Genomic DNA, 23,313 nt, shown 5'->3' with positions numbered 1-23,313 from the left:
ACAAGATTTTGTGGAACATTAAATGTTTCAGTATCTTGTCGGGTAGCCATTCTGTTTTATCACTTCTTTCAAACCCTGCGGCATACTGGAAATGATCTTTTTTAAATAGTCCGCATGTAGACTGTCCCTTCTTTTAATCGCTTCAGAGTTTCCTTGGACGATACTGGTGTTTTCTAATACGTCGCTCCAGTTCTTCCCACACATTCTCAATGGGGTTGAGATCTGGTGATTGAGGTGGTGGCTGTCATACTTTGGGGCAATTGTACAACAAATATTCCTGCACAATGCGAGCCATATGTTTCGGGTCATTGTACTGTTAAAACTTAAACGTGTTTGATATCCCCACGTTCAAAATGTTCAAATGTGTGAAATCTTAGGGGACGTAACTGCTAAGTTAATCAGTCCCTAAGCTTACACACTACTTAACCTAGCGGGCCGGTGTGGCCAAGCGGTTCTAGGCGCTACAGCTACGGTCGCAGGTTCGAATCCTGCCTCGGACATGTATGTGTGTGATGTTAGGTTAGTTTGATTTAAGTAGTTCTAAGTTCTAGGGGACTGATGACCTCAGAAGTTAGGTCCCATAGTGCTCAGAGCCATTTGAACCATTTACTTGACCTTAATCATCCTACGGACAAACACACACACCCATGCCCGAGGGAGGACTCGAACCTCCGCCGGGACCAGCCGCACATATCCCCATAATTTCAGCACTTTTTCGTAAATTGTTCTTTAATATGTTCAATCAGACATATTTGTCCATAATATTGTCGATGAACGCCAATTCGCCCGGTCCAAATATTGACATACAGCCCCAGACAAGAACGCTGCCACCTTCGTGCTTTACAGTCGGTTCAATATTTGTGACTGTAACCACCATCAGACCCAAAAACGTTAAATTTACCAGCCTTGTATAGACCTATAAACTCCTTCCACCTATCAGCTTTCCCTTCTTTTCTTAAGGCACGGTTTTCCATCTGAGCTCTTTAATTTTTCTGTAGACAGCATCTACCTTTCGCCTAGTAATATATGCTTCTACATCTATACATTTGTCCTCTAATCATTCCTGCTTAGCCATTTTGCACTTCCCATCAGTCTCATTTTTTAGATGTTTGTATTCCCTTTCGGCTGCTTCATTTGCTACATTTCTGATATATCCTCTTTCTGTCTCTGACAGAATTACAATGTCATCGGCGAACCTCAAAGTTTTTATTTCTTCTCCATGGATTTTAATACCTACTCCGAATTTTTCTTTTGTTTCCTTTATTGCTTGCTCAATATACAGATTGAATAACGTAGGTTTGCCTTTCCTTAATCTTTCTTCTAAGATAAGTGGTAAGGTCAGTATTGCCTCTCGTGTTCCAACAGTTCTACGGAATCCAAACTGATCTTACCCGAGGTCGGCTTCTACCAGATTTTCCATTCGTCTGTAAATAATTCGCGTTAGTATTTTGCAGCCGTGACTTATTAAACTGATAGTTCGGTAATTTTCCCATCTGTCAACACCTGCTTTCTTTAGAATTGGAATTATTATATTCTTCTTGAAGTCTGAGGGTATTTCGCCTGTCTCATACATTTTGCTCACCAGATGGTAGAGTTTTGTCAGGACTGGCTCTGCCAAGGCCGTCAGTAGTTCTAATGGAATGTTGTCTACTCCCGGGGCCTTGTTTCGACTCAGGTCTTTCAGTGCTCTGTCAAACTCTTCACGCAGTATCATATCTCCCGTTTCATCTTCATCTACATCCTCTTCTATTTCCATAATATTGTCCTCAAGTACATCGCCCTTGTACAGACCCTCTATATACTCCTTCCACCTTTCTGCTTTCCCTTCTTTGCTTAGAACTGGGTTTCCATCTGAGCTCTTGATATTCATATAAGTGGTTCTCTTTTCTCCAAAGGTCTCTTTAATTTTCCTGTAGGCAGTATCTATCTTACCCCTAGTGAGATAAGCCTCTACATCCTTACATTTGTCCTCTAGCCATCCCTGCTTAGCAATTTTGCACTTCCTGTCGATCTCATTTTTGAGTCGTCTGTATTCCTTTTTGCCTTCTTCATTTACTGCATTTTTATATTTTCTCCTTTCGTCAATTAAGTTCAATATTTCTTCTGTCACCCAAGGAGTTCTACTAGCCCTCGTCTTTTTACCTACTTGATCCTCTGCTGCCTTCACTACTTCATCCCTCAGAGCTACCCATTCTTCTTGGTTGAGGAAAGGCAAAGCTACGTTTATAGCATTTTTAGACTTAGAGAATGCTTTTGACAATGTTGACTCGAATACTCTTTTTGTAATTCTGAAGTTAGCAGGTGCAAAATATAGGGAGCGAAAGGCTATTTACAACTTGTACGGAAAGCAGACGGCAGTTATAAGAGTCGAGGGACATGAAAGCGAAGCAGTGATTGAGAGAGGTGTGAGACATGGTTGTAGCCTAGCACCGATATTATTCAATCTGCGCATTGTGCAAGCAGTAAAGGGATCCAAAGAAAAATTTAGACAAGGAGTTGAAGTTCAGGGAGAAGAAATATAAACTTTGAGATTTGCTGATGACATTGTAATTCTGTCACAGACAACAAAACACTTGAACAGCAGTTGAACGGAATGGGCACTGTCGTGGAAGGAGGATATAAAATGAATATCAACGAAAGCGAAACAAAAATAATGAAATTGTAGTCCAGTTAAATCAGGTGAGGTTAGGAAACGAGACACTTAAAATAGTGGATGACTTTTGCTATTTGGACTTAAAATAGTGGATGACTTTTGCTATTTGGACAGTAATGTAAATGATGATGGCCGAAATAGAGAGGATATAAAATGTAGACTGGCAATGGCAAGAAAAGCGTTTCTTGAGAAAATAAATTTGTTAAAATTAAATTTACTCAGTGTTACTAACTCTTTACTGAAAGTATTTGTGTGGAGTCTAGTAATGTATGGAAGTGAAACACGGACGGTAGGCAGCTGGGCAAGAAGAGAACAAAAGTTTTAAAATAAGGTGCGACAGAAGAATGCTGAAGATTAGATTAGATCAGATTGCAGATCACATAACTAATGAGGAGGTACTGAATAGAACTGGGGAGAAAACAAATTTGTGGCACAGCCCTGCCAGAAGGGATCGGATGATAGGACACATTCTGAGACATCAAGGGATCGCCAATTTAGTATTGAAGGGAAGAGTGTGTGTGTGTGTGTGTGTGTGTGTGTGTGTGTGTTGGGGGGGGGGACTCGTAGGAGACCTAGAGACGAATACAGTAAGCAGATCCAGAAGAATGGAAGTTATTGTAGTTATTCGCAGATGAAGATGCTTGCAGAGGATAGAGCAGCATAGAGAGCTGCATCAAACCAGTCTTCGGAAAACAACAGCAATAACAACAACAACTCCAAAATGGTTCAAATGGCTCTGAGCACTATGGGACTCAACTGCTTTGGTCATCAGTCCCCTAGAACTTAGAACTACTTAAACCTAACTAACCTAAGGACATCACACACATCCATGCCCGAGGCAGGATTCGAACCTGCGACCGTAGCAGTCGCACGGTTCCGAACTGCGCGCCTAGAACCGCGAGACCACCGCGGCGGGCAACAACTCCAAACTGGTCGTCATCTAACAGATCCTCAGTTTTCTTTTCCATTTCTCTGTATATTATTCTTACCAGCAACTAGGCTGCATGAGCTGCTAAGCTGATTGTGCGATAATTCTGACAACTGTCGGCTCTTGCAATCTTCGGAATTGTGCGAGTGACTTTTTTCCGAAAGTATGATGCTATATCGCCAGTCTCATACACAATACTCACCAACGTTAATAGTCGTTTTGTTGCCACTTCTCTAATAATTTTAGAAAATCCAATGGAATGTTATCTGTCCCTTCTGCCTTATCCGATATTAGGGTTCCCAACTATCTTTTAAATTCTGACTCTAATAGCTGCTGGTAAAACCTTTCGGGATATGAGGTCGTGGTCCAAGGAACTCTTCTGTTCCTGACGGTCAGGAACAGAAGATTTTCTTGGACCACGAACTCACACCCCGAAAGGTTTACCAGCAGCTGTGTCACCTGGTCGTGAAAGCCTTCATTCTATGATCAGACTCTAATGCTATCTCTTCACTATCGTCTCCTATCCGCTCTCTCCTCCGCATTTATCAGTGGAATTCCCATTGCACTCTCGATGTTACCACTACCTTTCAGTTATTAAATTGTCACATATGGAAAGGGAACAGGAAATTATGTCACTCTTTGTTATTTCTGGCGAGAACATGTTAGATGAGTAGGTTTTATGACTGATTTCCGGAATATACGTTGCGAGGCACAACCAAAGGATCACTTTTTTGGAAGCCAGTAATTGTATCGCATTACAACGGGTAAGATTGAAATTTGGCTGAAAGGTGTGTACAATCTTCCGCTGTAATGGTGCAAAAGGGTGGAGCCCTCCGACGTCACCCTCGGTCTCGCTGACGCTTCAGACAGCTCTATGTTGACTTATGCGGAAAAAAAGGCCAAAGCTCAAAAGTTCACGTGACGTATAAGATAGGTTAATGACGTCAGATTCATGCCAAATTTCTCAACAATGCTGCCCAACGCTACCGTGGACCTGAAGGTGGCATTCTGCCCCCTCTGAGTCCACCCAAAAAGTCCTCACGGGTGGCGTATAGGGTGTGAATGAATCCACCTCTTTATTTGGAGCGTTGGTACCCACATATTTCGCCGTTGAAAACATTTCACAATGTGTCTACATCTACATTTATACTTCGCAAGCCACCCAACGGTGTGTAGCGGAGGGCACTTTACGTGTGATGAGCAATAAGCCGACGTTGATGACAATTTGCAGCACTGCTGAGACTCCCGGACGATTCAACACTCCTCTCAGGACATCGGGGCTACAGTCCTATCGAATGTCATCTGACCATTTTGGAGAAGGGTCGTAATTGTTGCTCTGATATACGGGGTGTTTAAAAAAACTCCGTAGTTTTCAGTATAAATTTAATGGGGAAATTCATGAAAAATTACATCAGTGGGTACATATCGCGAAAGAGAATTCCTTCAAGTTTTGTTTCGTATTAGTAGACTTCAACGTGAGATGCATTTGCTGCCCTGCACACATCGAGACGATATTCCACTTCTCGCCACGTGTTCACCAACACTTGATGTGTAACTGTCCCAACTGCCGCGACGATTCTTTCTAATAAATGGTTTAAGTCTGATTTTTTTTACTGTACACAACATTTTTTTATGTGGCCACAAAAGGAAAAGTCCAGTGGGGTTAAGACTGTGCTTCGTGGTGGCCAAGGTATTGGGCCAGTCCTGCCTATCCACCTTTCTGGGAAGCGAGTGTCAAGAGCCGCATGCACATGGTTGCTGTGGGGGCGCCATCTTGTTGGAAAAACACAAGCCCCTTTTCCGCCTCAATATCGTCCATGTGGAGAAAAACGTACTCTCTCAACATGTCACAGTAAACGTCCCGTTTGGTCCCTTGAAAGACTTTAGCCAATGACGGATAGTTTTTGATGTGGGTGGTTCACCATCGTACTGACGTCTAAAATTACGTTGCACTGTTATAACTGACTCAGTTTTCATAAGCCAAATAACACACTGCTCTTTCTGTTGCGGAGTACACATTGTTGCTGAGTTACTCTGCACTGCACTGCACTGCATTGCACGCACGATTGGACTGAACTGAGGGAACAGAGGAAATAACAGCGCTGGTGTCGTCTCAAGGTCAAGCAGACCTGCCAACTGCAGGCGGTCCAAACTTACAGAGTTGATGAATCAAGCACCACAAACTAGAATAGCGTATGTCACTTTTTACAGATTCTAGGACACTTCTTTTTCAAACAGACTGCACAGTTTGGAACCACTAGTGACCTTTCAAAACCATTCGACAAAATTCGAACATAATCCGAAGCAGCAAAGGGTATTTGAGCCTTTTCAGCCCTCACATTTCGCGCTCTTCTGTGGTGTGATCACAGAGACGCGCACATTGACATGTGCGTCAATAAAACGGTGAAGGGCTCTCTAAGTACCCCCAGTTCTTCAACGCTCTTGTTACAACTCGCTCACCTTCGTTGACAACATTAAGAATGTGCTACGATATCCATTCAGGTAACGGGCGTTCCACTGCTGCGCCAGCCGGCCGAAGTGGCCGTGCGGTTAAAGGCGCTGCAGTCCGGAACCGCGAGACCGCTACGGTCGCAGGTTCGACTCCTGCCTCGGGCATGGATGGTTTGTGATGTCCTTAGGTTAGTTAGGTTTAACTAGTTCGAAGTTCTAGGGGACTAATGACCTCAGCAGTTGAGTCCCATAGTGCTCAGAGCCATTTGAACCATTTGAACTGCTGCGCCTCCTGTCCGTGTGGAGGTGGAATCACGTGTCCGTTGTGGAGGGGAGACTGCAAATTCCGTGTGAAACTTGAGTCTTGCAGCGTCTGAGGCCGGGTAACCACTTCGACACCCCTTACATTCCACATGCCAGCGTGTGTCGACCCCTTACTGTCTGCTGCGTCGCCGAACCCGAGGGTGACGTCGCAACACGTCACGCTTTTACCTCTAACAGGCGAAGTTTGTAGGCACCTTCGACTTATGTGTCGTAATGGGGGACAATTACCGGTTTCAAAGAAGTCATCCTTTCTGTTGCGCATCTAGTATCAGAATTAAGGATTAGGGATGACAAAGTATATTAAGGAACAAAGCACAATTCATAACAATTCTTTTTGACACAATTTTTATTGTAAACTGCTGAGAAGCGAAGCAACAAGAAAAGTGTCATCCAGACGTTTCAGTACACTGACGTTCGTTTGCTAGGGAAAATACGAGGGTTGGGCCTTTAATAGTGGCAACTGTTTATTTACAGCTCGTACAAAATAGATACGTGTTTCAAAGTTTTACTGACCTTCAAAGTAGCCACCAGCAATGAGTATACCCAGTTGCCAGCGATGTGGAAGTCGTAGGATACTCTTAGCAGTGCCAGTTGTGTTGACAGTTCGAGCGGCGCGGTCTATTGCCCGACGAATTTGTAGCAGTTCTGAAGCGAATGCCGTGAAGTGTTTCCTTCAGTTTAGAAATCTAGTTGAGCTCACGAGGGCTTAAGTCAGGGAAGTGCAGTACGTGGTACAGCACTTAGCAGCCCCATCAGTCAAAACAAATCAGTAATTGATGCTTGAGCATTGTCTTGCAAAAAGATGGTCAGGTCCCGCAGAAAGTGTCATCACTTCTGTCTCTATGCTGTTGTCTCTATGCTATTTATTGTTGGAACACAGCCTACGACCAGCTTAGAGACAGAAGTGATGACACTTTCTGCAGGACTTGACCATCATTTTGCAGGACAATGCTCAAGCACATACAGTGCAAGCTGTTACTGATTTATTTGACTGATCGGGCTGGTAAGTGCCTGTACCACCTACTGCACTCCCCTGACATAATTCCTCGTGAGTTCAACTCGATTTCTAAACTGAAGGAAACACTTTACGGCATTCGCTTCAGAACTGCTACAAATTCGTCGCGCTACTCGAACTGTCAACACAAGTGGCACTGCTAAGAGTATCCTACGACTTCCACATCGCTGGCAACGGGTTATACACAATGCTAGTGACTACTTTGAAGGTCAGTAAAACTTTGAAACACGTTTCTATTTTGTACGAGCTGTAAATAAATGGTTGATACTGTTAAAGTTGGAACCCTCGTATATGCGAACAGCAAAACGTATTTGTAAGCTGTAAGGCAATACATAGAGAAAATAATGAAAGGGAAATTTGGGGAGGCTGAGAAAATTAGCCAACAATTTGCCACTAAAGGTTTATTTGAACATTTGAGCTAGTTTCGACAATTTTCAAATTGCCTCCTTCACAAGGCGTAATGGATCATACAAAAATTGTGATGCAGATGAAACTTTATTAATATTGTAATGAGAAATTGTTCTTAGGAAAAGAACATGCTCACAACAGACTTTTTTATAAAGAAAATAACGTAAAAAACTGTAATTTACTCCTTTTTCACCATTAAAAAATGTTATCTAATGAAAATTACATAATGAATTAATGTCCTGTATTACACACCGGGTAGGCTTTCGCTCTGTTTATCTGATCTGTTGGACAACCTAAATCATACTTCGCTTTCAAATTTTGATTTGTCTTCTGGGCGAACAGTCAGTGGAAAAAGGTGCTAGTTCCATGGAACTGTTGCAAAAACAAAGCAGAATAATGAAAAATAAAGACTAGGAAGACGCAAAGGGACGCGATGTCAGTATACGACGGCACTGTCCCTCATCGTCGACAATTCAACCTTGACGTCGATTTTCCGTTCCGTTCCGTTGGCCGCCTGAGTGAATGTGAATGCACTGTGGATTTTTTGGTGTTCCGTTCCTTGAAGTGTGAATCTACTCGCATCTTCAGCCCGTTGAGCTATAGCCTCTGCACGACGGCTGGCGCTCTCGTGGAACTCAATAAACCCGCGAGCCTTAGGACGTCGATTTCTCGCAAATGCTTGAGAAGCGCATCAAATAACAGTAGCGTTTGTTACACCCAAGTATGTACCAGAATAGAGCGAAATATGAGCAAACTCTGTGACCCTTTTGGAGTGTCAAAATTCATGGGACACATACAGATGGCGGTAGTATATGTACACAACGTACTAGCAGAATTGTCATTTGTACTCAGGTGATTCACGTAAAAAGGTTTCCGACGTGAAGACGGTCGCACGAAGGGAATTAACATACTTTGAGCGCAGAATGGTAGTTGGAGCTAAATACACTACTGGCCATTAAATTTGCTACACCAAGAAGAAATGCAGATGATAAAAGGGTATTCATTGGACAAGTTTATTATACTAGAACTGACATTTGATTACATTTTCACGCAATTTGGGTGCATAGATCCTGAGAAATCAGTGCGCAGAACAACCACCTCTGCCCGTAATAATGGCCTTGATACGTCTGGGCATTGAGCCAAAAAGACCTTGGATGGTGTGTACAGGTACAGCTGACCATTCAGCTTCAACACGATACCACAGTTCATCAACAGTAGTGACTGGCGTATTGTGACGAGCCAGTTGCTCGGCCACCATTGACCAGACGTTTTCAATTGGTGAGCGATCTGGAGAATGTGCTAGCCAGGGCAGCAGTCCAACATTTTTTGTATCCAGAAAGGCCCGTACTGGACCTGCAACATGCGGTCGTGCATTATCCTGCTGAAATGTAGGGTTTCACAGAGATCCAATGAAGGGTAGAGCCACGGGTCGTAACACATCTGAAATGTAACGTCCACTGTTCAAAGTGCCATCAATGCGAACAAGAGGTGACCCTAACCAATGGCCCCCCATAGCATCACGCCGGGTGATACGCCACTATGGTGACGACGAATACGCGCTTCCAATGTGCGTTCACCGCGATGTCGCAAAAACCGATGCGACCATCACGATACTGTAAACAGAACCTGGATTCATCCGAAAAAAATGACGTTTTGCCATTCGTGCACCCAGGTTCATCGTCGAGTACACCATCGCAGGCGCTCCTGTATGTGATGCAGCGTCAAGGATAACCGCAGCCACGGTCTCCGAGCTGATAGTCCATGCTGCTGCAAACGTCGTCGAACTGTTCGTGCAGATGGTTGTTGTCTTGCAAAAGTCCCCATCTGTTGACTCAGGGATCGAGTCGTGGCCGCACGATCCGTTACAGCCATGCGGATAAGATGCCTTTCATCTCGACTGCTAGTGATACGAGGCCGTTGGGATCCAGTGCGGCGTTCCTTATTACCATCCTGATCCCACCGATTCCATATTCTGCTAACAGTCATTGGATCTCGACCAACGCGAGCAGCAATGTCGCGATACGATAAACCGCAATCGCGATAGGCTACAATCCGACCTTTATCAAAGTCGGAAACGTGATGTACGCATTTCTCCTCCTTCCACGAAGCATCACAACAACGTTTCACCAGGCAACGCCGGTCAACTGCTGTTTGTGTATGAGAAATCGGTTGGAAACTTTCCTCACGTCAGCACCTTGTAGGTGTCGCCACCGGCGCCAACCTTGTGTTAATTCTCTGAAAAGCTAATCATTTGCATATCACAGCATCTTCTTCCTGTCGGTTAAATTTCACGTCTGTAGCACGTCATCTTCGTGGTGTAGCAATTTTAATGGCCAGTAGTGTATATGGTAAATTCCATTCCGGAAATCATTAGGGAACTCAATATTCCAAGATCCACACTGTCAAGAGCGTGTGAAGAATACCACATTTCAGGAATCATGGCTCACTCCGGACGACGCAGTGGCCGACAGCCTTCACTTAACGACCGAAACCAGCGGCGTTTCCGTGGCGTTGTCAGTGCTAAGAGACAAGCAACACTGCGTTGATAACGGCAGAATTCAATGTGGGACGTACGACAAACGTATCTGTTAGGACAAAGCGGCGTAATTTCGCGTTAATGTGCTATGGCAGCAAACGACCGACGCGAGTGCCTTTGCTAACAGCACGACATAGCCTGCAGCGTCTCTCCTGGGCTCGTGACCATTTCGGTTGGACTCTAGAGGACTGGAAAACCGTGGCCTGGTCAGATGAGTGCTGATTTCAGTTGATAAGAGATGACAGTGGGATTCCATTGTGGTTCAGACCCCACGAAGCCATGGACACAAGTTGTCGACAAGGCACTGTGCTAACTGCCCAATGGTGTGGGCTGTGTTTGCAAGCAATTCACTGGGTCCTCTGGTCCAACTGAACCGATTATTGACCGAAAATGGTTATGTTCGGCTACCTGCGGACCATCTGCAGCCATTCAACGATGGAATTTTTATGGATGACAATGCGCCATGTCACCAGGCCACAGCTGCTCGCAATTGATTTGAAGAACATTCCTGACAATTCGAGTGAATGATTTGGCAGCCCAGATTGGACCACATTGAACATTTGTGGGACATAATCGAGAAGTCAGTTCGTGCACAAAATCCTGCACCGGCGGAACTTTCGCTATTATTAACGGCTACAGAGGCAGCATGGGTCAGTATTTCTGCAGGGGACTTTCAGCGACTTGTTGAGTCCTTGCCACGCCGAGTTTCTGCACTATGCAGGGCAAAAGGAGGCTCGACATGGAATATGTGGTGTCACCGCCAGACACCACACTTGCTAGGTGGTAGCTTTTAAATCGGCCGCGGTCCGCTAGTATACGACGGACCCGCGTGTCTCCAATGTCAGTAATTGCAGACCGAGCGCTGCCACACGGCAGGTCTAGAGAGACTTACTAGCAGTCGCCCAAGTTGTACAGCCTACGTTGCTAGCCATGGTTCACTGAGAATTACGCTCTCATTTGCCGAGACGATAGTTAGCATAGCCTTCAGCTAAGTCAATTGCTACGACCTAGCAAGGCGCCAATTATCCGTTGGTATGTATCTAATGAAGCATGTACAGTAACAAGACCAATGTTCACCAATTGTGGATTAAAGTTAAGTATTCCAGAAGCTACGTACTTTTCTTTATAGCATTCATTACGTATCCTGTTTCAGACCTCACGCCAGCCTGCGTGAGTTTAAGCGCGTGCCTTTCGGTTACCCATCACTGTGGACTGGCTGTCTTGTCAGTCCACTACAGAATAAAATGATCGTATGGCATTTATTGGCCAGGATATCCCCTTCGGGATTCGACCGACATATTGCAAGTCTTATTTTAGTTGACGCCACTTCGGCGAGTTGCGTGTCAATGATGATGAAAGACACACAACACCCAGTCACCTGCCAGGAATCGAACCCGGGCCTCCTTGCTTGGTAGACGGTAACGCTACCGCTGCGCTACGGAGGCGGACATGATATTAGGAATTATTCCATGACTCATGTCACCTCAGTGTATGCGTCCCTATTGTGACTCGACCTTCATTCGCTACGCGTTGGCCCTACAGCTACGGCAGTCTTGATAGCCATGGAGGACGCAGTTAGCCAGACTCAATTTTTGCGTCGGCGTGCGCTATTCGATACACACACACTGCAATGCCTTCGCGAGTTGCAGAGAAAGTTGCGCCGTACCGATTCCACTGCACCTGGCCGGGACGCAGTTAAATGTCACAGCAAACGATGTTATTAAGGCTCGTTGAAATTCTAGGGCAAATTCTCGAATGGGAGGCCGGAGTCTTTAATTACCCAACAATGCGGCCTTAATAACAGCACCACTAGCGCAACCAGTGGACTGGTCTTGTAAGAAGCGTGGAAGTTTTCGCCGTTCTCTATTGCAAGGCAGGAACCGGCTACATGGGAGATTACACTCAACCTGTTAGTGCCCACCGGTCCAAAGCTCTGCGCTCGCATTACGGAGGAACCGAGCTCAAATGCCTATAGTGCTCTTCTGATTTTAGCCTATGTTAATAACGACAAATCGCACCATAAGAAAGCTGGACCTTAGTTTTTTTTTTTTTTTTTTTTTTTTTTTTTTTGTGGCAAGACGACAACAGATTTCTTGTACTGTCGATTTCAGAAAGAAATGTTGCAACCTGTATGCTGTCGAGGTTAATCTCGATTATATATCATTAGGAACAACATTAATGACTATACCAGTAACCTAATTAACTGTACTTGTTTATTCGCTTATTTAACCTGCCCAGACTTACGCTTTAAAGTTTTGTGACATGCTAAGGTGTTATTTCTTTGACGCGTGCCATTGGAATGAAAACTATAGGCTCTCCCAAAACGAGTCAGGTGAGCACTAATCATCAGAGGCTGTTATCAAGGTAGTTGTGTGTGTGTGGTGCAAACTTTTTTTTTTTTTTTTTGAATAGGCAGCATTTCAAACGCAACGATTCTCTCCTTTACCGGTGCCCCCAAAATTCATGATCGACTTCCATACAATGCTGTGCCCCAAACGTACGTTCCGGTCATTTTCTTTATCAAGTTAGGTTCAAAAAATGTTTCAAATGGCTCTAAGCACTATGGGACTTCACTAACCTAAGGACAGCACACACATCCGTGCCCGAGGCAGGATTCGAACCTGCGACCGTAGCAGCAGCGCGGTTCTGGACTGAAGCTCCTAGAACCGCTCGGCCACAGCAGCCGGCTCTCAGGTTAGGGTTTATGCTTGGTACTATTAGACTTCTTCTGGCGAGGAGTACTCTCTTTGTCTGCACTAGTCTGCCTCTTATGTCCTGATTGGTTGGTCTGCCACGACTGATTTTGTTTCCAAGGTTGCAAAATTCCTTCATATAGCCCACCAAATGGTCCCAAATTTCGATGCAAAATTTCTCGCTAATCTCATTTCTGGTGGTCTTCAATTACTTCTTCATTGGTTTACGCTGAATCCATATACAGTGAGGAGACAAAAGTCACGTGATACCTACAAACATCGGGTCGCACCTCCTTTTGCCCGACATATTGCAGCAACTGGATTTAGCATGGACTCAACAAGTCGTTGGAAGTCATCTGCAGAAATACTGAGCCATGCTGCCTCTATAGCCGGCCATAACTGCGAAAGTGTTGCCGGTGCAGGATTTTCCGCGCGAGCTGACCTCTCGACTATGCCCCATAAATGTTCGGCGGGATTCATGTAGGTCGATCTGGGTGGTCAAAATATTCGCTTGAATTGTCCAGCATATTCTTCAAACTAATCGTGAACAATTGTGGCCTGGTGACATGACGTGCTGTCGTCTATAAAAAGTTCCATCGTTGTTTGAGAACTTGAAGTCCACGAATGGCTGCAAATGGTCTCCAAGTAGCCCAACCCAGCCGTTTACAGTCAATGATCGGCTCAGTCAAACCAGAGAACCCAGTCTATTCCATGTAAACACACCCCGTACCATTATTGAGCTACCATCCGCTTGCATACCGCCTTGTTAGCAACTATAGTTCAATTCTTTTATCTTGGCGGTTCGCGCATGCCCTCCCAGACGCGGGAGATTGCTGCGTTGCCAGTTGCACGCGCCAAGAGAAGCAGCGCCATAGTATAGTATAGTTCGCAAACTTAGGTTTAGGGGGGAGCGCGCAGTTCATGAAGTAAAGCCACCACGGCCGCATTAACCCTTTCGCTGCTACAGAGACGTGCTGCCCGTATTGCGCGCTGTGCGCAATTTTGTGATCACTGCACTGCTCGCCTGCGCAGACACATGGTGTTTCGACTGCTTTGACACACTTTATCATTCGATTTCATAAAAACTATTTGGCCCAAAAATTTGATTTGTACACATTTTCTTGACTGATACCTTCCCCCCATAAATGACTTAATTTGTTTCGATGTTCAACGCAGTTATTGTGCAGCATTAGATGCAGTAAACCACTGCACGAAATTTTGAAGAGTTTGCAGAGGTAAAAGTCCATAGCGTATACTTTCCATATGGTCGATTTTAGCTGACACTAGAAATTTCAAAAAATTACATTCAAACGAATAAAATTCATGAAGTAAGACACTTCGATATTGTTTTTAAAAATATTCAGCATCGAACAAGGTTTGAACTCAGAACCTTTCGCTTAGCAGCCATACACTTTAACCATTACACTAACACAGCTCGTCATTCAATGTATGAACCGGAGGACTTTAAAATATCACGCAAAAAAACGATAAACGCTGTTGGTATGACGTTTCGTCGAAGTACAATAGGAAATAAACAATTACCGATGCTCTTTATTGCGAAAAGGCGGTTAGTGAGAATGATGCAAACGCCTTTCCTTGCTATCGCCTGAATTAGGAGGCTTATTGCTTGTTTTGTTTAATTAATTAGTAGATTATGAAGCAACTGCCATAAGGAATGCTTTTTCCAAACTTTCTATAAAAGAAAGTCTGCTATCAAGACATTGCTTTTGTTCAATTACTTTATTCATGACTGAACGTTTCTAAAACTGAAGACACTCGTCCGTGCTCTGCACTGCAGTCGAGCTCTGGCAACGTCGTTCTCTGTTCATTGGCTGACTGTGTTTTGTGACGTCAGATGCGCAGAACGAACCTAAACTCGGCCGCCTTCGTAAATGACGCGCACGTTACGGTCCATGGCTTCTGGGGCCTACGGCACAGTGGAACCCTACTATCAGCTCTTACCAACTAAAATCGGAAATCATCTGACCAGGTCGCGATTTTCCTGTCGTCTAGTGTCCAACCGATACAGTGACGAACCAAGGAGAGCCGCTGCAGGTGATGTCGTACAGTTAGCAAAGGCACTCGCATCCGTCGTCGGCTGCCATAGCCCATTAAAGCCTAATTTTCGCCTCATTGTCCTACCGGATACGTTCCGTCGTACGTCCCCCATTGACTTCTGCGGTTATTTCACGCAATGTTGCTTGTCTGTTAGCACTGACAATTCTACGCAGACGCCACTGCTCTCGGTCGTTAAGTGAAGGCTGTCGGCCACTGCGCAATCTGTGGTGAGAGGTAATGTCTGACATTTGGTATCCTCGATACGCTCTTGTCACTGTGGATCGCGGAACAATTAAATTGGCTAACAATTTCCGAAATGGAATGTCCCATGTGTTTAGCTCCAACTACCATTCTGCTTTCAAAGTCTGTTAATTCTAGTCATGTGGCCATAATCACGTCGGAAACCTGTTCACATGATTTTACCGAGTTCAAATGACTACTCCGCCAATGCAGTGCCCTCTTATAGCTTGTGCACGCGATACTACCGCTATCTGTACATGCGCATACATGATTTTTACCACCTGAGTGTATGTACTCTGCAGGTTGTGCTTTCCATTCCACAGGTCTTGAATTCTTACCTAGTTTCACGAAGATACCCTTGTCGTCAGCGAACGTCACTATTGATGTCACGAATTTTAATCCCACTTCAGAATCTTTCTCGTTTTTACTTCGTCGTTTCTTCAACATACAGTTGAAGTAGCAGAGGAGAAGGAATTGAACACTGCTTTACGCCCTTTTTTAATCCGATTGTGGATCATTTATGCATCACTCTCCCATGAGAACAACGCGGTGAGCCCCGTGGTATTCTAAAGGTTTGCAGAGACTGATGGAGGAAAGTTAAGAGTCAGTCCGTGAGGTATAGTCTGATAGCGCAGCTAGTAGAAGAATAAACACGAAGCAGCTAACTGGAGTTCGAACCCTCTGCTGGTATACAGTTTTAACTCTCCTAAATTTACATGCAGTTTATCCTCTACTAAAGAGTAAACACACGGCACCTCCAATCCTGTGATCATTCGCGCGGATCTTCTGCAGTGCGCGGAAAAGCAATTTGACCAGAAATGCAGGACAAAAAAAAAAAAAAAAAAAAAAAAAAAAAAAAAAAAAAAAAAAAGGCTCAAATAGCTCTGAGCAGTATGGGACTTAACATCTGGGGTCATCAGTCCCCTGGAACTCAGAACTACTTAAACCTAACTAACCTAAGGGCATCACGCACATCCATGCCCGAAGCAGGATTCGAACTTGCGACCGTAGCAGTCGCGCGGTTCCAGACTGAAGCGCCTAGAACCGCTCGGCCACAAAGGCCTGCAATGCAGGACAGAAAGACAGCATCAAGCAAAGGAATCTGAGTATAAGAACTAGGGGTCGCTGTAGCATATTTACTATTTACATGCATCAACATCAACTCCGGCTGCGTCACGGTCTTCAAGTCTGAAACGTGTTCGTGTTTGCTAAATGTGTAAGTAGGCTGTTTAAGTTTTTATATTGGTAACGCCACGTAGCGCTCTGTATGTGCTGTATGCAGTCTGTGGCTGGTTTGCATTGTTGTTGGAATATCTGCCATTGTAGCGTTGGGCAGCTGGATGTTAACAGCGTGTAGCGTTGCACAGTTGGAGGTGAGCCGCCAGCAGTGGTGGATGTGGGGAGAGAAATGGCGGTGTTTTGAAATTTGTAAGACTGGATGTCATGAACTGCTATATATATTATGACTATTAAGTTGGAATCTTTTATCCAGCTGGCAGTATTGGCGCACGCTGTATTGCAGTAGTTCGAGTAACGAAGATTTTTGTGAGGTAAGTGATTTGTGAAAGGTATAGGTTAATGTTTGTCAGGGCCATTCTTTTGTAGGGATTATTGAAAGTCAGATTGCGTTGCGCAAAAAAATATTGTCTGTCAGTAATTTTTCTAAGGGGACGTTTCATATGGCGACCCTTAGCCGAGGATACCTCACTGGAATCTTCTGATTTTTTCTTGTAGTTTGTGTAATTAGTGTAGATTTTGTTTATTGCTAGCACGTAATTGTAGAGAGAATCTCCTTTGTAGTTGCAGTCTTTCATTCTTGTACAGCAAAACAGTTGTGGCATGCATGTAGATTTGCACCAAATATTTCGCAGCTGCGCTTGCAATTAACTAGATATTATTTTCAGTGCTATGTTAATGTGTTTTCTTATTTTACTCTTCCAATTGTGTTTTTCTGTGTTATTGTGACAATAATAGCGTGTGAAAAACGTAATACTAGGCTCCAAAGTAAACTGAGAAATGACAGTGAAGACGAAAGCAGTGTATTAGCGCCACCGAGTAATGAATTAACTAATGTTCAAAGTAGTAATTTGGTAATTGTGCATAGGGAAATGGAGCGGGCGGCAAATAATGGTGTAGACAGTGAAACAATTAGTGAACAGGGAAGCATTATCGATCGATCGGTCGGCAACAGCTCGCCCTAGGAATCGGGAATGACAGGACACAATCTTGCAAATACTGCAGATTCAGGTTTGGGTCCTCACCGTTTTCTCAAATAAGCCAAGACACATTTTCTGCTTGTCAAAATGTGAACGTTGCCGGTGCAACTTCACTGCCGAAAAGCACTGAGGAACATGTTTCAGACACCAGAGCATTGTTATTACAGTTAATGCAACAAATGGGACAAAGGCTACAAAAGATAGACACAATGCTTGAACAAAATCAGAAACAAATGGGACAAAATCTCAAAAGTTAGACACCACGGAAAACATCAGAGACAAACACAGCAACAGTTAGACACAATGGAACAAAATCAGAGACAAACACAGCAAAAGCTTCAAAAGTTAGACACCACACTTGAACAAACACCTGAAGATTTAACTACAGAGTTACATAACATTGAATCGAAATGTCAAAATGTGTGTAATGACGTAAAAACACAAATTTGTGAGCATTTCCAACCTATTTTTTCGCGTCATGAAAATGTATTACAGAATCACGAAGCAGCCATAAAAAAACTGCAAACTATTGTTCATGAAAATCACGACACTACTAATGAGTGACAATTTACAATGTTGCTTTTGCGGTGTTCCTGTTTTATATCTGCACAGTTTTTCTGAATTACTCTGGAAAGTAAAACATGTTTTATTAGTAACTTTTGTGGTATAGCTACAATGAGACAGCCTTTTCCGTGGCACAACAATACGTTACATTATAGTACTTTATTGATCACGGTAAGGTACGTAATAACTAAGATATCTATACGCAAAACATTTCACTTTTGTTTACGATGAGTTGAGTACATTGACTTCAGCAGAACTTTGCTTACAGACGACGATAACTACGACACTTCCACAGAATTATCTTACAACAAGACGCACAGTTTAGCGCTACAGTACATGTATTTGAGTGATTAATTTTGTACTTAAAACATTTATTTTTAAAGATTTTTGAATTACATGATACAAAGGTTTTCCGTGATACATTTCAATCCATTGCTGTAATCTGTAACACCTGAGGGTATAATTACATTAATCCTCAGGGGAGTAAACGTTTACTTTGTGTACCATGTGTTTGGCAAGCACAAGGAGCCCTACCTAATATGGTATTTGCTTATACAACTTTACACACCAGTGCCATATTTCTCTAACACATAAATTACACAGCTATCTGATCATTTAACTGAGAGATAAACATTTTTTTTACTACATCAGTGACACATGTGTAGACAATTACACAGTTGGATAACGTCACACTTATGAAACTGTATTTTGTCTGTACTGTGTGAACTGTTCATATTTTTTCAGAACCATTGTGATACTATGAGAGCTTTGAATGATGTATTTGGTATGAGATCATGATTTTTAAAGTAAGTTTGAGGCAGATGACACTATTGAAATGAGCAGAGAATTGTTTTTAGGTTTTGAAATTATTGCAGAAAGCTACGACGATTTTGAGATTTGACTGAGGTGTTATGACATTATTTTTACGACAACGATGTGTATTATGGTGTTGATGTATGTTTATGATCAATAAGATGATGCTACCGTAAATGAGGAATTTGATTATGCTACGTATTTATTTTGATGAAATATTGAAGAAGTGTCGATGAATACGTATATGACTAATGAGTAGTGGTTAGGGACTCTGATTTGTGGAAAAGGATGTTGGAAACCAAGAATCGTAATTTAAGAGTTATGAAATGTGTGTGAATGTATCACAATGCCGGCGAAAATTTTTTGGACACTGTTATATTCATAAGATTTTGTTTCTCCACATTTGCAATTGCAATGCAAATTCTCGACCCGTGAAATTTTGTTTATGAGACTGCCACTGTAGTGCAAACTGGTGTTGTAAATATTTCGGTAAGAAAGTTAAGTGACTTTCACATAATGCGTCGTGGTCACGATGCATTATGTGGGCAGCTGCGCAACAGTCGCCTCAAAAAAAGCCATTAGTGTGTGCCTTTCAGAGGCACAGGCATTATCCTCGCTATTGACATCTCTTTGTAGAAAGCATCACAAATACGACACGCTCAAACTTGAAAATATATGCTTACACTGTGGAGCTCTTAATTTATGATATTTACTAAAATGCCTAATGAAATGATGAGAAGCATTTTACATCTATTGTCTTTCTAGTTGAGAGATTGCTCATTTTGTTTGATATCTAGTTTCTAGCTGTACTGCAGCATTGGTTAAAATAAAATTTAATAGATGTACTAATATAGATATTTTATGCCTACAGACCCAGTAAAAAATAACTTTATGATGGATCTACTCCCAAAAAATGAGGGAGCACAGAGAGATATTTTCACTTCACAGGAATTGCATACACAATTTTTGTCAGTGACTTGGTAACTTGTATGCTAGATCAAGTTACAGTGAAGCATCACTCTAGTGTTAAGATGTGACGTAGGTATTAGACATGGCCATCTTTACTGTAATATTTTTTCTGCTTGAACTTTTTCATGATTAGATGTAAGTTACTGCATTTGCTGCTGCTGTTTGCCAGGCATAGTGTTATTAAATTTCACTTTGTATTACTCTGTTAATCTAGTTTTACTACTGATTTATTTTTCTTGTTTGCTGCACATTGCCTTATATTAGTTGTAATATTGCATTTGCTTTGCTAATTTATGCTGCTTGCTTTGCCATTTGTAGTTTTTATCATTGCTGTTTGTGTTAATTGTTTTGTGCTGCTGCATTGCCTCGTTCCTTAGTTTAGCATCTGAGCTCAGTAGATTTAAGTTAGCTTAAGATGGGGTAGGCCATATAAGAGAACAAGTTGTGATGAATTGGAAGAAATGCATTGAGAAGCTATAAGAAAATGGTTTGGCCAAAAAGGTATTTTGAAAGAGGATATGAACCAGAAAAATAGGGTTTAGGGACAACAGGTTTAGGTAGGATTTTCTTGGAAATAAATGATGAGGTAGGTAATGGAAAATAAATAATGAGGTAAGAAATGTGTGAACATATAAAAACAGAAAGCATGCTTGGATAGAACTTTTTTGGTGGAAACAAATGTTGAAATAAGAGGAAAGATATATGGAATGAAGTTTTGGGGTGGACTGCAGTACCAAATGTCACACTGAAAACAAACCCTGTCCTGTATTTTTGTGTTATTACACTATGTGAATTTGTGTTTTTCCTGTCTTAACGTGTTTAGCTAATAAGAGTTATGTTGTAGAATTTTTCTGATAATATGTTATTTTCTTTGTAAAGATGTTTAGACATTATTTATTCTGTTCTGTTTTAATGCTCATGTGTGAAGTTGATGTTTCGAAAGTTATTCTGATCTTTTATGTATGAACTTATGTCATAATTCTTGTAACACTGATGTGCATGTTTATTTCTATTCTTTTGTAAAGCCTGTTTTACTACAAATGTTATCTGTACTATTATGTTCTTTAATGATGTATTTTGTACCTTTGTTAGTGTATTCTTATGTTATAAAATTGTAATTGACACCAGTTCATCAAATTAAGTAACTTGTAAGTTACATTTCACTGCACACGTTTCTGTTGGTCATAGTACATGGACAATATGTGAGAAGTAGGGACTGTTAGCGTTTGCATGTGTGTTAAAAATTCAGCAAGGGACTGGATAACAGCATTGCTGGTTCTAAGGACAATTCTAAAAACTTTGTGAGTGCACGAGTGGTGGTTATGGACTTGCTATATTGTCTGCAAGACTCTTCGATGGTGATTGTGCACCTGCACAGTCTTAGCAGATGGCTGCTGGCCATCTCTACAAGGACTACAGTGGGTCTCCACCTCTGGTGGCCCACCAGTACCGTAATCTCTACCAGGACTACAGTGGGTCTGCTCTGTGATGGCCTACCTACCAATATTCTTCAAAACTTCGACTGACTCTGCGGTGGGTTTGCTCTGTTGTGGCCCATTATCTGTCTGCATGTCAAGAGTCAGCATTGTCTTTTCGTTGGAAGGACAACACTATTTCTTCAAGACTGCATGGAAATCCACTACTTCCGTGTGCATTTTCTTCTACTGCTCAGACTTTGAGAAAAACACTGCTATTTTACTGTGATGAACGATCAGGACTGTCTTTATGGACTGTGAGAAAATTTTAGCTTTTGACCAACATTGTATCAATAAGTGTGTGCATTTGATTTCTTTGTTATTGTAATTATGAAAAATTTTTTCAAATCTGTATTGGCCACTGCCCAAAACAATTTGTAAAATTTTTTGTGGGGAGCATGGGGGCTATGTAAATAGGCTGTTTAAGTTTTTATATTGGTAACGCCACGTAGCGCTCTGTATGTGCTGTGTGCAGTCTGTGGCTGGTTTGCATTGTTGTTGGAATATCTGCCATTGTAGCGTTGGGCAGCTGGATGTTAACAGCGCGTAGCGTTGCACAGTTGGAGGTGAGCCGCCAGCAGTGGTGGATGTGGGGAGAGAAATGGCGGAGTTTTGAAATTTGTAAGACTGGATGTCATGAACTGCTATATATATTATGACTATTAAGTTGGAATCTTTTATTCAGCTTGCAGTATTGGCGCACGCTGTATTGCAGTAGTTCGAGTAATGAAGATTTTTGTGAGATAAGTGATTTGTGAAAGGTATAGGTTAATGTTAGTCAGGGCCATTCTTTTGTGTGGATTATTGAAAGTCAGATTGCGTTGCACAAAAAAATATTGTCTGTCAGTAATTTTTCTAAGGGGACGTTTCAAATGTAAATAAACTGCACTCTACTCACTGTCACTGGGTAAGATTGATGTGCAGAGCAGAATGTCGGTTTTAAGTACCCTTCCATCGTACACAGTAACTGCAGTGGTCCGACTAGAGTAGGTACCAACGACTGAGTGAATTTTGTGAAGAAACAACATGGAATACGGTTTCACCTGAAATGAGCTAAGTGATGTGCATTTGGCCTAAGGCACTGCTCATGGCAATTCAAGGGAGGCTCAGAGGATTTACAAGGAATGTTATCCACAATGCAGGCTTCCTCAGAAAAAAACACTTTTGTGTCAGTTGACAGAAGAATGAGAGAAAGGATCTCTGAGGGCTACAGTTGAGCTTGACGAAGATCGCGTAGAGCAAGATCCAACGACAGATAGCAGTCGAATCGCGCTTGAACTTGACGTGGATCGGTGTCACATGTGGAATGTCGTTCATGAGATTGGCGTACATCCTCTCCAGCGACGGAAGGCACAAGCTAAGGGTCCGGACGATTTCCCTAGTCGTCTTGAATTTGTTAACTGCTTCTTACAACGAGTAGCATCACAGCCGCATTTCCCTGAAGGTGTGGAGTTTTTGTAAGAGGCTCTCTTTACCCGTGAAGGCATTTTCAAGTCACACAACAGCTATGTTTGGGCACTACATTAACGTCACGCAACGAATGTCCGTGGTCAAACACATATGCGGGAATTGTGAATGACTCGTTCATTGGGACCGAGCGAGGTGGCGCAGTGTTCAGCACACTGGACTCGCATTCGGAAGGACGGCGGTTCAAACCCGCACCCGGCCATCCTGATTTAGGTTTTCCGTCATTTCCCTGAGTCGCTTCATGCAAATTCCGGGATGGTTCCTTTGAAAGGGCACGGCCGATTTGCTTCACCATCCTTCCCTAATCTGAGATTGCTCCCTCTCTAATGAACTCTTTATCGACGGGGCGTTAAATACCGATCTCCTTCTCTTCTTCCTCTCACTGAGCCCTATACGTAATCTCAAAGGTTGAGTGCTCACACGTACCTTGTGTTGTTGCAAGTTTTGCCTGCAATCCTGGAGGATGTACCGCTTGGAGTTAGGCAGAACCTTTGGTTCCAACA

At 42.9% G+C, this 23,313-nt stretch overlaps 1 protein-coding gene across 1 annotated transcript in view; it reads right to left on the bottom strand.

Annotated features, from left to right (window-relative positions):
* LOC126418937 (sarcoplasmic calcium-binding protein) overlaps positions 1 to 23,313 on the bottom strand; it is a 174,027-nt gene that overhangs the window by 122,649 nt on the left and 28,065 nt on the right. The gene's annotated exons all lie outside the window — the stretch shown is intronic.

This window comes from Schistocerca serialis, chromosome 9 (genome assembly GCF_023864345.2).
Source record: "Schistocerca serialis cubense isolate TAMUIC-IGC-003099 chromosome 9, iqSchSeri2.2, whole genome shotgun sequence".
Classification (NCBI taxonomy): Eukaryota; Metazoa; Arthropoda; class Insecta; order Orthoptera; family Acrididae; genus Schistocerca; species Schistocerca serialis.
Note: the sequence above shows the minus strand (reverse complement) of the source record. Positions and strands in the feature narration are given on the sequence as shown.